The following is an 8,110-nucleotide window of genomic DNA, read 5'->3' as shown; positions in this document are numbered from 1 at the left end:
CCCACACCCTGTCTCTGCTTCCCCAACCAAGAAAGGAGTAGTAACCACCTCAGGCTCTTCCAGAGGACCTAGGTTCAATTCCCAGCTGCCCTGTGTCAGCTCACAAGCATCTATAACTCTAGTTGAAGGGAATCTGACACCTTCCACTAGGCACACATATGTGTGCACAGACATACATGTAGCAAAAAATACCCACACACATAAAATACTTTTTATGTATAATGTTTTAAATAAATAAAAACAGCAGGGGCTGAGAATGCAGGTCAGCAGTAGAGAGGCTTGCCTAGTGAGGGAGTTTGAAAGAAAATAGCCCCCGTAGGCTTATAGGAAGTGACATTATTAGGAGGTGTGACCTTGTTGGAGGAAGTGTGTCACTAGGTTTTGGGGTCTTAGAAGTGCAAGCCAGACCTAGTGGCTTGCTGTCTCTCCCTGCTGCCTGCCTATCCTGATGTAGAACTCTCAGCTCCTTCTCCAGACATGGTGATGTCTGCCTGTGCGCCACCATGCTTCCCGCCATGACAAGAAGTGATTAAACCTATAACCTGTAAGCCAGCCCCAATGAAATGTCTTCCTTTATAAGAGTTACCGTGGCCATGCTGTCTCTTCACAGCCATAGAAATCCTAAGACACCTAGAATGTATAAGGCATTGGGTTCAAACTCTAGCACCAGGAAAAATTGTTTAAAAAACAATGTATCTCTTTAAGCTCCTGCTGTGGCGTTAATATCTGTCCCTCCAGTTTGTCTTCATATCAGCTTGAGCAGCATCTCTTCTGAGATGTGATCTGCTCAGTTCCTCTCTTATCATGTAGTGCCCTCCACCATCTCAGGCCACAGCACCGGGCCCTAACCAGACGCCAGAATTGCGGAACCTCTATCATTTGAACGATCCAACTTGTAGAATGGAGATGCACAAATGATGGCACTCCTCTAGTCAAAGACAAGCACAGCTGACAGCTTTCTAAGCCTTTTCTTTTCCAAATGTATTCTACAAAGATTTCCTCTAAAAATAAGCTAGTACCAAGTGACAGGAGAATCCCTGGGCACAGTGCTGTGGAGTTTCCTCTGAGAGGAGGCACCAGCACAGGGCTGCAGGGTTTCTTCTGGGAGGAGTCACGGGCACAGGACTGCGGGGTTTCCTCTGGAAGGAGTCACAGGCACAGTCCGGGGGTGTTTCTTCTAGTATTCTTTCTGAACTGTGTTGCTGAGACCATAACCACCTTTATTCCTATTTGCTTTCTAAAAGGGAATAGCTCTATCAGCTTTCTGACTTATATGTACTAAAGATCATTATCATAATCAATAGGTCAGAAAATAGAGAAAACTAAAGGGAAAAATACTACCCTCCTCCACACCCCAAACATTTATCACTCATCCAGGCTGAATACCCTGCCAAGCTCTCTCCCAAAAATGCATTTAATTATAATTTATAACACTTCAATCTTTTCCTTGATGGTATAATTGGAAACATGTTTTTATAGCTCACATGTATTTGATTATTCTTTCATTCTTTGAGACTAGATCTCCAGTAGCCAAGGTTGGCCTCAAACTTACTATGTGGTTCACGCTGGCTTTGAAATTTTCACCTTTCTGCCTGCTTCAGTGGTGGAGTTAGAGGTGAGTACCACCACATTTTTCTCAGTTATTATGATTTATAATATAATATATAATTTTGTAGTCATTTCAGTTTTATTCTTTTTTAAGATCTATTAATTTATGTATGAATGCTCTGTCTGCATATACACCTGCATACCAGAAGAGGACGTCAGATCCCATTATAGCTGGTTGTAAGCCACAACCATGTGGTTGCTGGGAATTGAACTTAGGACCTCTGGAAAAACACCAATGCTCTTAATCACTGAGCCATCTCACCAGCCCCTCGGTTTTATTCTTAAGGAACGCCTCATTGCATCACATCTGCCCCCCGATTTTATACATTCATCTATTAAAGATGAGCATTCAGGTCTGAAAGAAAGATTCAGTCATGTGCTTCCAAGCACGACACATTCCAGTGTTTGGATGAAATACTTCATGGAGGTCATTTCTACAGCATGCCTTTCCTGGGACACTCAGATAATTTCTAAGCCCCTCCTCTCACCTAAGAAAAAACACTAGAATTGAAACATCCATGCAATAAATAACATAAAAATGTAAAAGAAATAAAATAAAATAAAATTCTGGCTGACTGGAGAACCTGGGGTGAATGTGGATTGATGCTCTCAACCTTGGTTAGAGAAGTTTCCCTTCGCAATGAACGGCAGTCAGTGCGCAGACTCACAGCAGGTCCAAACAGCAGTCAATGCGCAGACTCATAGCAGGTCCGAATGCTGAAAATGAGCGTCTGTGAATGCTCAGCCCTAACTACACATAAGCAATCCTCCTGGGACTTAGGAACATTACAAAGAAGGGTGGGAATGACGTAAGAGCCAGAGGATCCGGAGGTATCGAGGACCGTGTAGGAGGAGTGACAGATAGTTTTAGAACTCAAGGAATTACCACAGCCATATGGGTGAGCCTCGGTGTGGCAAGGCCTGGGGACCATGTGTCCTGAGGACCTCATGCTGTTGTGGAGTTCTGCTCTGCTTGCTGCCCTCACTCCTCTTATCTAAGAATCCTATGAAAACTCTAAGGGGGGCTTCGAGGCTCTCACTGGGCAGTATCTCTGTCACTCACAGTAATAATACCTGACCTCTTTCAGGCATTGCTGCTGGAGCAGATTCATGATTCAATCACCACCCTAGGAAAGAACTTAGAGAAAGGGATTGTCAACAATGACCACCACCACCCTTAGAAAACATTTGGAAAGGGCTGGAGAGACGGCTCAGTGGTTAAGAACACTGACTGCTCTTCCAGAGGTCCTGAGTTCAATTCCCAGCAACCACATGGTGGCTCACAGCCATCTGTAATGGGATCCCGTGCCCTCTTCTGGTGTCTGAAGACAGCTACAGTGTACTCAGGTACATAAAATAAATAAATCTTTAAAAAAAGAAAGAAAAGAAAAAGAAAGCATTTGGAAAAATAAAATTGTTAGTAAAGCTAGGTTGAGATGTTTTCATTACTGGCTCTGAGGTAGAAAATCTTAGGAAACAATTTGAAGTTTATAAAGGCACAGTGTTAATAGTTAAGCTAGGGTCAAGAACAATGGCAGCGCTGGCTGACGTGACTCTCACTGAGGCTGGCCTGGTGAGGAGTGATTTCTCATACCCGTTTTTGCCCTCAGCTCCCTGATATGATTTAATAAGGATTGCTGGTGAGTCGATATGCGTTCTGAGTACTTAAGGTAGATATGACTGATTTTTACATAAAAGTGTAGATTTGTGATTCTTTTAAGACTCTTACGAGATTACTTTTAAAAATAAATAGCAAAATAATTACTTCTTTCTTTGTAACGGCAAACTGCTGCCTGCCAGTAAGAGGAGCTGGCTGAGAAAACTACCTTGCTGGCTTACACTTTGTTAATCTATAACAAGTTGCTTAGTTATGAATGTACGTGGGATTTGGAGAATAATTTGTTTTCTTTACCTGTACGACGTAATGTTTCTTGTAAAGGTCCATCAACTCTGTGTGTGTGTGTGTGTGTGTGTGTGTGTGTGTGTGTGTGTGTGTGTGTGTAAAGCTTGTCTGAGTGTGTTTGGAGCTGGCTCCATCTACCAATTGTGTATCTGTGTATGTAGATGTGAAATGTTTGGACCCTGCTTGTTGGATCTTTGCTCTAACGATTTTATGTGTGAATGTGTGTACGTCTGTAGATCTGTCTGTCTGTGTGTATGTGTATCAAGTTATTGGACTCTCTCTTGTTTTATCAACTTAGTGTGTGTGTGTGTGTGTGTGTGTGTGTGTGTTAATTTTTTTCTTTTTCTTTTTCGTTGGCCCCAAGGAGTTAAAAGAGTTTATTGTTTTTCCGCTGGCTACAGGGAGTGCCAGCCCCAGTAATTTAATCTTTATTCCCTCAGAAAAAAGTCTTTGAGTAACCTCTAATCGCTGGCTGCTATTGGCAGCAACCCCTGTAGGTATCTGGATCCACCCCCATCAGCAGCTCTCAACACTGACCCTTCGTCGGCTGCCTGCCTCAGTTTACCCACCACACAGATAACAAAGCTAGTCATCGGCAAAGAGGGATTCTATGAAAAGCTACTGTAGGGTATGATGTAGTCTTCGTGCTCATGCACTTCGGGCATCTGGAGTTATCCCACAAGATCAAGGCAGTCAGTGATTCTATTACGGATAAGTGAAGAGCTCATAAGCTAGGAGCTACTGACAACTGCTGAGGGAATCATTTTTCTTCAGTGTGGTTTCTGGCTGCCAATGCTCTTGCACACAGCAGTGTTTGGGCTCAGAGAATTATTAAACACACACATACACACAAATACACACACACACACACACAAAACGAAGACAGAAGGGGCACATGTTGGTAGGCTCTATAGAGAAGGAGAATTTAGGAAGGATATGATCAAAATATAATATACATAACATGAATATAACAAAGGAAAAATAAAAATAATCTCTAAAAAAAATCTGAGGAGCTAAGGGTAGTGGTACATGCCTTTGATCCCAGCACTCAGGAGGCAGAGGAAGTGGATCTCTGTGAGTTTAAGGCCAACCCAGTCTACATAGTGAGTTTCAGGACAGCCAAGGCTATGTCTCAAAAGAAACAAAAATCTGAGGGTCTAGACAAGTTGGCTTAGTGGTTAAGAGTACTCGTGGGACGAGGAGGGAGGAAAGACTCTCCCTGGAAAGGGAAAATAAAATGAATAGTTACAGATGGGTGGGAGGGGATGGGGCTGGAACAGTAGGATCAAGTGGAGAGGGGGTAAAGAGAGTGAGAGAGGGACTATGGGGAGGGACAGCTAAAACTAATGGCCATTTGAGGGGTCTCAAGGAAACCTAATATAGGTTCTTATATACGTGAAAGAAAGTAAATTGGAACCACCAAATAATGGGGAGACAAAGCTCCCACAAGACATCTCTGGCCATCAAAGGAACCTCCAGGGCTGGGAATGGGTTACATCTAATTGAGTTGTTGGCAAAGGGAGCATCAAGGAAACTCCCAAACAACCCAAGCTATTGCCAGGCTACTGGTCGCTCTCCACCAACCAGTGGCAAGGCCCTATTGGTGAAGACATCATCTGTGTTCTCACTGAACACAGAGAAACCCAGTGGGTACCTTCCTCCTGCCTGCACCCCTACTGACTAGTGTTGAGGATACTGATGGCTCTCTGCTCACTATCAAACGAGAAACACAAAATCAACCCAACTTCAAACCCTTTGATTTGCATTGCTGTCCTACTTGCAAGATATGCTAGTGCAAGCTTGTGGGAGTAGCCAATCAATATCTGACTGGAATTATAGTCATCCCACAGAGATGGAACCTATACACAGCATTGCCACAGTGGTCAAGAACCCAAGACTAAGGCAGCCATGGACTGGAGGAGAAACCAAAACTGTTCTAAAAGAAAAGTAGCAGTAAGAATTCTACAGAAGAGAAGGTAGAGATTGTAAGAGTCAGAGGGGATGGGAGACACAGAAGGAAGAGGACCTTGTAGACACAACAGGACAATGCACATACGAGCTCACAGGGACTGTGGTACATGCACAGCATCTGCACAGGTCCCCACAGCGTCTGCACAGGTCCCAGTTCTAAGATGGCGAGTGGACACGAGCTCCCATCCCATCAGAAGCCATCTCCAACTTATAACTACTCAAAAAGGAAACAATCAGGTTTTTCCCAGTGGAGACCCCTGGGTACACAAAGCACACTTAAGGGCACATCCCAGGCACAGCAGTAGATGGCCAATACAACATGAACTCCAAAATATCTTTGGAGCATTTTTTGTTTCTCAATGCTTTGTCTAGACATCTCTCTTTTTTAACCTTACAGGGTTTTGTTTTGTTTTGTTTTTTGCCTATATATTGTTTCCTGTTTTGTTTTTCTGGGGTTTTCTGTGTGTCTCTCAGCATCTGTATGATTCCTGTGCTTTTTCTTTGGCTTTTTTTTTTTTTCTGTTTGTCTTGTCCTATTCTAGTTTTGGTTTTCGGTGGATGGGGAAATGAGGAGGGTCTGGAGGAGGTGGGGGAGGAGAACTGTAATCAGAATATATTGTATGAAAAAATATATTCAATGAGAGAGAGAGAGAGAGGGAGGGAGGGAGGGAGGGAGGGAGGGAGGAGGAGGGAGGGAGGGAGCTTACCAGCTGCTCTTCCAGAAGACCCAAAGTCACAACCGTCTGTAACTCCAGTGCCAGGAGATCCTATGCCCTCTTTGGCCTCCCGGGACACTCCATGTTCATGGTGTATGGATATACATGAAGACAAAACACTCAAATAATAAAGGTAGATGTCAAGAGTTGAGTCAGCATGTTTGAGTACTTGTTGCTCTTGAAGAGGATCTGGATTCAATTCCCTGTACAACATGGATGCTTACAACATACAAATAAAATAAACCTTTTAAAAGTAATTAAATTGAAATGAAGAAAAGTTAGAAAAGAATCTGAGGTGGAGACTCAGAGTCCACATTTTGAACAAGTGCCTGGCTGACTGCCGCTACAAGCCTTAGGCCTGAGGCCACATGAGCAAGGTTGAAGCAAATTAGTCCCACTCCTGTCTCACAGCCAGCTATGGCCCCTCTTCTACCAACCGTCTCTCTCATGACTTCCTGATACACAGGTCCCTGGCACTTCCTCAAATTCAGCAAACATTTGTGATCATAAGAAACAAACTTATTCCTGGCGTAGCAGCACATGCTTTTAATCCCAGCATCTGGGAGATAGAGACAGGTAGATCTCTGTCAGTTCGAGGCCAGCCTGGCCTACATAGTGAGTTCCAGGCCAGCCAGAGCTATACAGTGAGATCCTATCATAGAGACAGAGACACAGACACAGACACAGAGACACACAGAGAGATTAAATGATTCTTCTTTGAATCTACTATGGAAACTCTTTGTGTGAGAACAGTCACAGAAGGGCACCATGTGCAAAGAGAGCTCTCTAAGCACCAGACAGGGTGTGGCAGGAACCAGACAGATCCATCTGGAGTGGAGGTGGGGCAAAGCACCCTGCCAGGGTCACAGCTGAGGACAGTTATCAAGGGCCTGTGTGGACTTAGTGACTGAGTCCAAAGCACCACTCTAGGTTTGGGTCTTTGCTACATATTGGGAACATCCTGAGACTACAACCTGGGCAACATGGGACCTGGGCCTCCTACCCTGAAGCTAGTGGGAACATCTGAAAGGTCAGTGTCAGGACAAGCAGTTATGCCTTGGGCACAGGGATCCAGCTGAGGCTTGGAACAGGAGCTCCTGCTTGGAGAAGCCCATCCCACATCAAGAGCAATGAGCTGTTCAGCAGTTGGGAGGGCATGTTGGGGCAACGTCATGGTGAATGGCAGAGCCCCATGGCTGCAGATGGCAGCCATGTCAGAGGACACAGAGCCAGCAGCTGTGTCGACCACTTGTCTAAAGCACCTGATGTCTAGTGAGATCTAGTCAATGTCTAACATGCTCTTGGACGCGCTCTAAGAGAAGGCTGGCAGGACCCACTGTGCCAAGGCCACTGTTGGAAAGGACAAGTCCCAAGTGGACCTTTGGTGGCCATTAGAGGTTGGCAGGTGCATACTCTGGGCCCAGAACTCAGCCCAGACCTAGCTCAAGTCATGATCAGGAGAGAACTCAGAGATTAGAAAAAGTCCTTGGGGTTGGGGATTTAGCTCAGTGGTAGAGCGCTTGCCTAGCAAGCGCAAGGCCCTGGTTCGGTCCCCAGCTCGAAAAAAAAAAAAAAAAAAAAAAAAAAAAAAAAAAAAAAAAAAAAAGTCCTTATGGGCTCCAGACTGTTTCCCTGCTCCAAGTCCAGGACTGCATCCACTATTCTTCAAGTTTGTCCCATAATCTTAGTGTCCCTGTGGTGTGGACAGAGGTATCAGAGAATCCTGAGGACAGACAAGTTTACATCTGAGCCCTGGGGGGTGAGGGGGGTATTGAAGTGGCCAATCTCAGGCAGGTCTAATTCTGGGTTTGGCATCTAGTGGGTACAGCGGGTTACGTCACTTCTTGCCCTAAGCAGGTATTACTTCTCCCTGAAATGTGTCCCTTCTGAAAGCCAAGGACTCTTGGCCTCC

The sequence above is a fragment of the Rattus rattus genome, chromosome 6 (genome assembly GCF_011064425.1).
Source record: "Rattus rattus isolate New Zealand chromosome 6, Rrattus_CSIRO_v1, whole genome shotgun sequence".
NCBI lineage: Eukaryota > Metazoa > Chordata > Mammalia > Rodentia > Muridae > Rattus > Rattus rattus.
The sequence above is the reverse complement of the archived record's forward strand: the minus strand, read 5'-3'. Positions refer to the sequence as shown.